Source organism: Lipotes vexillifer, unplaced genomic scaffold (assembly GCF_000442215.2).
Source record: "Lipotes vexillifer unplaced genomic scaffold, Lipotes_vexillifer_v1.1 scaffold413, whole genome shotgun sequence".
Classification (NCBI taxonomy): Eukaryota; Metazoa; Chordata; class Mammalia; order Artiodactyla; family Lipotidae; genus Lipotes; species Lipotes vexillifer.
This window is the reverse complement of record NW_006769725.1, coordinates 703,663-712,305: the sequence shown is the minus strand read 5'-3', so window position 1 is coordinate 712,305 and position 8,643 is coordinate 703,663. Positions and strand designations below refer to the sequence as shown.

Genomic DNA, 8,643 nt, shown 5'->3' with positions numbered 1-8,643 from the left:
TGTGTGTGTGTGTGTGTGTGTGTGTGTGTGTGTGTGTGTGTGTGTGTGTGTGTGCGCGCGCTCCTTCCCCAGTTGACTGGAAGGGGCCAGAACTAACTTACCTTGCAAAAATAAGTACTGGAGATCTGTTCAGCACAGTGCCTGTAGCTAACAGTATGACTGTATACTTAAAACATGCAGATCGTGTGTTACCACACACATGCAAAATACTACTGTTAAAGGGGGTGGGAGGAAACTGGGAGGTGATGGATTTGTCAACAGCCTTGACGGTGGTGATGCTTTCATGGCATGTTCTTATTCCCAAACTCATCGAGTTGTATACATTAAAAACGTACAGCTTTTTACATATCAATCATACCTCAGTAAAGTGGTTTTAAAAGTAAACAATTTTAAAAAGAACAGAAGAGCTGAAAGTGATGCCTCTGAGCTGGGGTTAGGGGCCACTTTTGGCACAAGTCTTTTTAGCAGGGTTTGACTTCTAAGCTCTGCAAGTGTATGTTACATATATAATAATGTAAAGACTGTAAAGTTAACTATAAGCTCAGAAATGTAGTAAGTAGACTGATGGTCTTATAGAAAAGAGAACCAGACATAATTTTTGCTCAGTAAAAATATTGATTGAAATTGTGTTTAATCTTAGAATTTGAGACTGTATAAAATAAGTGCCCCAAACTTGGTTAACATGAAAGTTCTAATTATTAAGCCAAGTCTCCTTCATAAAATAAGCCCCAGTTTCAGGAAACGTACAAGTATAAATCATCTGTCTTCACTCTGATGTACTGTAACTGCATTAGGTATTTTAAGGTAAAATCTGTGGTGGAATGTAACAAACATGTAGATTATTTACATATATAAAATCTTGTTCCTGTTCCTGAGTACACTTCACATTTGTTAAAGTAATACTAAACTTCTGAATCCGATTATGATGTATTAATGATATGAAAAGAGGTAAATTGTGGATTCTGATAAGTTACCAATATGTGCCATATAGTTATAGCAGCAGACAGCAGATTTGAATAGACCCTCTTCTAATAATCATATTAATTGCTGGGTCTTCCTATATGGACTATCAGTAAAGAAAATAAATACAAAGCAGGAAGTTAAAGTCAATTAAAATTTATGAAGGCTTCACATTGATTTCTACTAAAGTCAAGCACGTTTAAAGCTGGTTTTAATTGTGTTTGATTTGAGCCTCAGAGTCTTCTTTGGAATTGCTCTTTTAAGAGAGCATGTGGGGAGGAGTCAAGATGGCGGTGTGGGAAGACGCAGAGTTAGCGTCTCCCCACAACTAGGGCACCTCCCTGGTCGCTGGTGGGGGACTCTGACCCTCAAAGAGACGGGAGGAACCCCAAAGTGAACTGGTAGGATGTAGGGGGGACCGAGGGGAGAGGAAAAGTGGAGGCCAGACAAGACCAGTGCCCCTGAGGCCGGGGAGATCAGGAGAGGCAGGCGGGAGGGGCCCTCCAGGAGGAGCGGGAGAGGAGAGGAGGGCATTTGCCCCGCCCACTCGAGCCCAGGAAGCCTGCTGGGCTCCCAGGTGAGGTCCCCTGCCCTCGGAGACTGCGGTGGGGGGCATGCCTGGGCCCCTTCTGTTCCTTGAGCCTAAGCCCTACCCCCTCCACAGCCTCCAGGGCCTTTTCCAGCCCTGTGGGTCCTGAGCATCGGCCCCACCCACCACCCAGACCTCGCCCTTGCTTAGGCCCCGCCCCCCACAGCCAAGGCCTTCCCCCGCTTTTTTCCTTTCCCTCCTCTTTTTTACTATTGTGGTACTGATGTACCTTCCAGTTTTTGATTCATCTCTATTTTTATTTTTACATTCTTTCTAAAATGTCTGTTAGGTTCCTAGTCTAATTTTATTTCTTACTTTGTTTTTTGTTGTTTTTTTTTTTTTGCCTTCCCACATGGCTTGCGGGATCTTGATTTGCAAGCCTGGGGTTGGGGGGAAGCTCCTACAGTGGGAGCTCCGAGTCCAAACCACTGGAATAACAGAGAACCTCAGACCCCAAGGAATATTCATCAGAGTGAGGTGTCACGGAGGTCCCCATATCAGCACCAACACCCAGCTCTACCCAACAGCCTACAAACTCCAGGGTTGGAAGCCTCAGGCCAAACAACCAGTAAAACAGGAACACAATCCCACTCATTAAAAAAAAAAAAAAAAAATGAGATGGCAAAAAATATGTCACAGGTGAAGGAGTGAGGTTAAAACCTACAAGACCAAATAAATGAAGAGGAAATAAGCAATCTGCCTGAAAAAAAAATTCAGAGTCATGATAGTAAAGATGATCCAGAATCATGGAAATAGAATGGAAGCATGGAATGAGAAAATACAAGAAATGCTTAACAAAGATCTAGAAGAACTAAAGAACAAACAGATGAACAACACAATAAATGAAATGAAAAATATGCTAGAAGGAATCAATAACAATAAGAGAGGCAGAAGAACGAATAAGTGAGCTGGAAGACAAAATGGTGGAAATAACTGCCAAGGAGAAGAATAAAGAAAACAGAATGAAAAGAATAGAAGACAATCTCAGAGACCTCTCTAACAACACTAAACACACCAACATTCAAATTATAGGGGTCCCAGAACAAGAAGAGAAAAAGAAAGGGTCTGAGAAAATACTTGAAGAGATTATAGTGGAAAACTTCCCTAATATAGGAAAGGAAATAGTCACCCAAGTCCAGGAAGCACAGAAAGTCCCATACAGTATAAACCCTAGGAAAAACACACCAAGACACATATTAATCAAACTAATAAAACTTAAATTCAAAGAAAAAATATTAAAAGCAGCAAGGGGAAAACAAAAAAATAACATACAAAGGAATCCCCATAATGTTATCAGCTGATTTTTCAGTGGAAATTCTGCTGGCCAGAAGGGAGTGTCAGGATATACTTAAAGTGATGAAAGAGAAAAACCTACAACCAAGATTACTCTACCCAGCAAGGATCTCATTCAGATTCAATGGAGAAGTCAAAAGCTTTTCAGACAAACAAAGCTAAGAGAATTCACTACCACCAAACCAGCGTTACAACAAATGCTAAAGGAACTTCTCTAAGTGGGAAACACAAGAGAAGAAAAAGACCCACAAAAACCCAAAACAATTAAGAAAATGGTAATAGGAACATACATATCAATAATAACCTTGAATGTAAATGGATTAAATGCCCCAACCAAAAGACACAGACTGGCTGAATGGATACAAAAACAAGACCCATATATATGCTGTCTACAAGAGACCCACTTCAGACATAGGGATACATACAGACTGAAAGGGAAGGGATGGAAAAAGATATTCCATGCAAATGGAAATCAAAAGAAAGCTGGAGTAGCAATACTCGTATCAGATAAAATAGACTTTAAAATAAAGACTGTTACAAGAGATAAGGAGGGACACTACATAATGATCAAGGGATCAATCCAAGAAGAAGATATAACAATAAGAAGTGTTTATGCACCCAACATAGGAGCACCCCAATACATAAGGCAAATACTAACCATGAAAGGAGAAATCGACAGTAACTAATAGTAGGGGACTTTAACACCCCACTTACACCAATGAACAGATAAAACAGAAAATAAATAAGGAAACACAAGCTTTAAATGACACAATAGACCAGATAGATCTAATGGATATTTATAGAACATTCCACCCAAAAGTGGCAGAATACCCTTTCTTCTCAAGTGCACATAAAACGTTCTCCAGGATAGATCACATCTTGGGTCACAAAACAAGCCTTGGAAAATTTAAGAAAATTGAAGTCATATCAAGCATCTTTTCTGACCACATTGCTATGAGATTGGAAATCAATTACAGGAAGAAAACTGTAAGAAACACAAACACATGGAGGCTAAACAGTGCACTACTAAATAACCAAGAGATCACTGAAGAAATCAAAGAAAAAATGAAAAAATACATAGAAACAAATGACAATGAAAAACAACGACCCAAAACCTATGGGATGCAGCAAAAGCAGTTCTCAGAGGGAAGTTTACAACAATTCAATCTCATCTCAAGAAACAAGAAAAATCTCAAATAAACAATCTAAGCCTACACTTAAAGCAACTAGAGAGAGAAGAACAAAGAAAACCTAAAGTTAGTAGAAGGAAAGAAATAATAAAGATCACTGTAGAAATAAATGGAATAGAAATGAATAAAACAATAGCAAAGATCAATAAAACTAAAAGCTGGTTCTTTGAGAAGATAAAATTGATAAACCCTTAGCCAGACTCAAGAAAAAAAGAGGATGCAAATCAATAAAATCAGAAATGAAAAAGGAGAAATCACAACTGACACTGCAGAAATGCAAAGGATTATAAGAGACTACTACAAACAGCTATATGTCAATAAAATGGACAACCACGAAGAAATGGACCAACTCTTGGAAAGGTACAATTTTCCAAGACTGAACCAGGAAGAATTAGACAATAACAGACCTATCACAAGTATTTAAATTAAAACTGTAATGAAAAATCTTCCAACAAAAGTCCAGGACCAGATGGCTTCACAGGCAAATTCTATCAAACATTTAGAGAAGAGCTAACACTGATCCTTCTCAAACTCTTCCAAAAAATTGCAGAGGAAGAAACACTCCCAAATTTATTCTACAAAGGCACCATCACCCTGATACCAAAACCAGAAAAAGATATCACAAAAAAAGAAAATTATAGACCAATATCACTGATGAACATAGATGCAAAAATCCTCAACAAAATACTAGCAAACAGAATCCAACAGCACATTAAAAGGATCATACACCAGGATCAAGTGGGATTTATCCCAGGGATGCAAGGATTCTTCAATATATGCAAATCAATGTGATACACCATATTAACAAATTAAGGAATAAAAACCATATGATCATCTCAATAGATGAAGAAAAAGCTTTTGACAAAATTCAACACCCATTTATGATAAAAACTCTCCAGAAATGGGCATAGAGGGAACCTACCTCAACATAATAAAGGCCATATATGACAAACCCACAGTGAGCATCATACTCAATGGTGAAAAACTGAAAGAGTTTCCACTAGGATCAGGAACAAGACAAGATGTCTACTCTTGCCACTCTTATTCAACATAGTTTTGGAAGTCCTAGCCACAGCAATCAGAGAAGAAAAAGAACTAAAAGGAATACAAATTGGAAAAGAAGAAGTAAAACTGTCACTATTTGCCAATGACATGATACTATACATAGAAAATCCTAAAGATGCTACCAGAAAACTACTAGAACTAATGAATTTGGTAAGGTTGCAGGATACAAAATTAATGCACAGAAATTTCTGGCATTCCTATACACCAACAATGAAAAATCAAACACTCCCATTTACCACTGCAACAAAAAGAATAAAATACCTAGGAATAAACCTGCCTAAGGAGGTGAAAGATTTGTACTCAGAAAACTACAAGACACTGATGAAAGAAATCAAAGATGACATAAACAGATGAAGACATGTACCATGTTCTTGGATTGGAAGAATCAATATTTCGAAAATAACTATACTACCCAAAGCAATCTACAGATTCAATGCAACCCCTATCAAACTACCAATGGCATTCTTCACAGAATTAGAATAAAAAGCTCTTACAATTCGTATGGAAACACAAAATACCCCGAATAGCCAAAGCAATCTTGAGAAAGGAAAACGGAGTTGGAGGAATCAGGCTCCCCGATTTCAATCTATGCCACAAAGCTACAGTAATCAAGACAGTATGGTACTGGCACAAAAACAGAAATATAGATCAATGGTACAGGATAGAATGCCCAGAGATAAACCCACGCACATATGGGCACCTAATTTACAACAAAGGAGGCAAGAACATACAATGGAGAAAAGACAGCCTCTTCAATAAGTGATGCTGGGAAAACTGGACAGCTATGTGTAAAAGAATGAAATTAGAACACTACCTAACACTATATGCAAAAATAAACTCCAAATGGATTAAAGACTTAAATGTAAGACCAGATACTATAAAACTTTTAGAGGAAAACATAGGAAAAACACTCTGACATAAACCACAGGACGATCTTTTTTGACCCACCTCCTAGAGTAACAGAAATAAAACCAAAAATAAACAAATGGGACTTAATTAAACTTAAAAGCTTCTGCACAGCAAAGAAAACCATAAACGAGCCAAAAAGACAACCCTCAGAATGGGAGAAATATTTACAAATGAAACAACAGACAAAGGATTAATCCCCAAAATATACAAACAGTTCATGGAGCTCAGTATCAAAAAAACAAACAATCCATTTAAAAAATGGGCAGAAGACCTACATAGACATTTCACCAAGGAAGACATACAGATAGCATGGCCAAGAGGCACATGAAAAGATGCTCAACATCACTAATTATTAGAGAAATGCAAATCAAAGCTACAATGAGGTATCACCTCACACCGGTCAGAATCGCCATCATCAAAAAAGCTAGAAAAAGTAAATGCTGGAAAGGGTGTGGTGAAAAGGAACCCTCCTACACTGTTGGTGGGAATGTAAATTGATACAGCCACTATGGAAAACAGTATGGAGGTTCCTTAAAAAACTAAAAATAGTACTACCATATGACCCAGCAATCCCACTACTGGGCATACACCCTGAGAAAACCATAATTCAAAAAGAAACATGCACCACAATGTTCACTGCAGCACTATTTACAATAAACAGGACATGGAACCAACGTAGATGTCTATCAAAAGATGAATGGATGAAGAAGATGTGGCGCATATATACAATGGAATATTACTCAGCCATAAAAAGGAACGAAGTTGAGTTATCTGTGGGAGGTAGATGGACCTAGAGTCTGTCACACAGAGTGAAGTAAGTCAGAAAGAGGAAAACAAATTCCGTATGCTAACGCATATATATGGAATCTAAAAAAAAAAAAAATGGTACTGATGAACCTAGTTGCAGGGCAGGAATAAAGATGTAGACATAAAGAATGGACTTGAGGACACAGGGTGGGAGGGGGAAGCTGGGGCGAAGTGACAGTAGCATTGACATGTATACACTACCGAATGTAAAATAGTTGGCTGGTGGGAAGCAGCCGCATAGCACAGGAAGATTGGCTCGGTGCTTTGCGGTGACCTAGGGGGTGGGATAGGGAGGACGGGAGGGAGGCTCAAGAGGGAGGGGACATGGGGACATGTGTATGCATATGGCTGATTTGCTTTGTTGTGCAATGGAAACTAACACGGTATCGTGAAGCAATTATACTCCAATAAAGATTAAAAAAAAAAAAAGAGGGAGCATGTGAATCCTAAAGGTGTTCCAAAATTAGAGATTTTTACAGGTTACTGGGAGTTCACGAGTCCACATTTCATGCTTTAATGTAATAAAAGTCTCCAAATGAGGCACTATCTTTCATATTCATAGCAACAGATGGCATACTAGTTTAGAATTTTTAAGTTGTGAATTGTATCACACTTATTAGTAAAAATAGAAAAATGGATGTTACAGGAAGAGTGGATGGTGTGAAAGGGTGGTATGATGAGGCATGAACCACAGTGATTGTGAGGGGAGACAGGACTGCTAGGCAGTTTGCATCTCTCTTTGTGAATATCAGTGTGACCTCTGAACCCCACGAGGTGTCTGCCCTGTGGTTCTTGTGGTATGTGAAGCAGTGTGGAGGCACCACTCGGATATCCTCCATTACCAACAGGGCCAGGAACAGACGTCTGTAGGCGGATCTGGTCAGGCAAGCGAGAGGATAATGCACCTCCTCGGGGACAGAGTGAAGCTGGGGTGTCCTGTCACCTATGTGGACCAGTCAGGTGACAACATCATGATAGAGATGTTGGATCATCAACTTTATGAGTGCCGATACATAATTAGTGCCATCCCTCCAACTTTGACTGCCAAGATACACTTCAGAGCAGAGATTCCTTCAGAGAGAAACCAGTTAATCCAGCGTCTTCCAGTGGGGGCTATCATTAAGTGCATGACGTATTACAAGGAGGCCTTTTGGAAGAAAAACGATTACTGCAGCTGTATGATCATCGAAGATGAGGAAGCTCCGATTTCAATAACGCTGGATGACACCAAGCCAGATGGATCGCTGCCCACCCTCATGGGCGCCGTCCTTGCTCGAAAAGCTGACCGCCTTCCTGAGGTCCATAAAGAACTAAGGAAGAGGAGAATCTGTGCGCTGTACGCCAAAGCGCTAGGATCCCAAGAAGCTTTACAACGGTGCGCTATGAAGAGAAGAACTGGTGTGAGGAGGGATACTCCGGGGGCTGCTACACTGCCTACCTCCCCCCTGGGATCATGACTCAGTATGGAAGGGTGATTCGCCAGCCCGTAGGCAGGATTTACTTTGCTGGCACGAAGACTGCCACATAGTGGAGCGGTCACATGCAAGGAGCAGTAGAGGCCGGAGAACGGGCAGCTAGAGAGGTCTTGAATGCTTTGGGGAAGGCGGCAAAGAGAGACATATGGGTCCAAGAACCTGAATCAGAGGATGTTCCAGCTGTAGAAATCACCCACACCTTCTGGGAGAGGAACCTGCCTTCCGTGGCAGGCCTGCTGAAGATCATCGGATTTTCCACATCGATAACTGCCCTGTGGTTTGTGGTGTACAAATTCAGGCTGCCGACCTGATCCTGAAGTTTCGGCTTTCTGCTTTCTGCTTACTCTTTCCCAGA

General features: G+C 40.1%; 1 pseudogene; it reads left to right on the top strand.

Annotated features, from left to right (window-relative positions):
• Nucleotides 1-245: 245 nt before the first annotated feature.
• On the top strand, nucleotides 246-8,599 carry LOC103071871 (amine oxidase [flavin-containing] A-like; annotated as a pseudogene).
• Nucleotides 8,600-8,643: the final 44 nt, after the last annotated feature.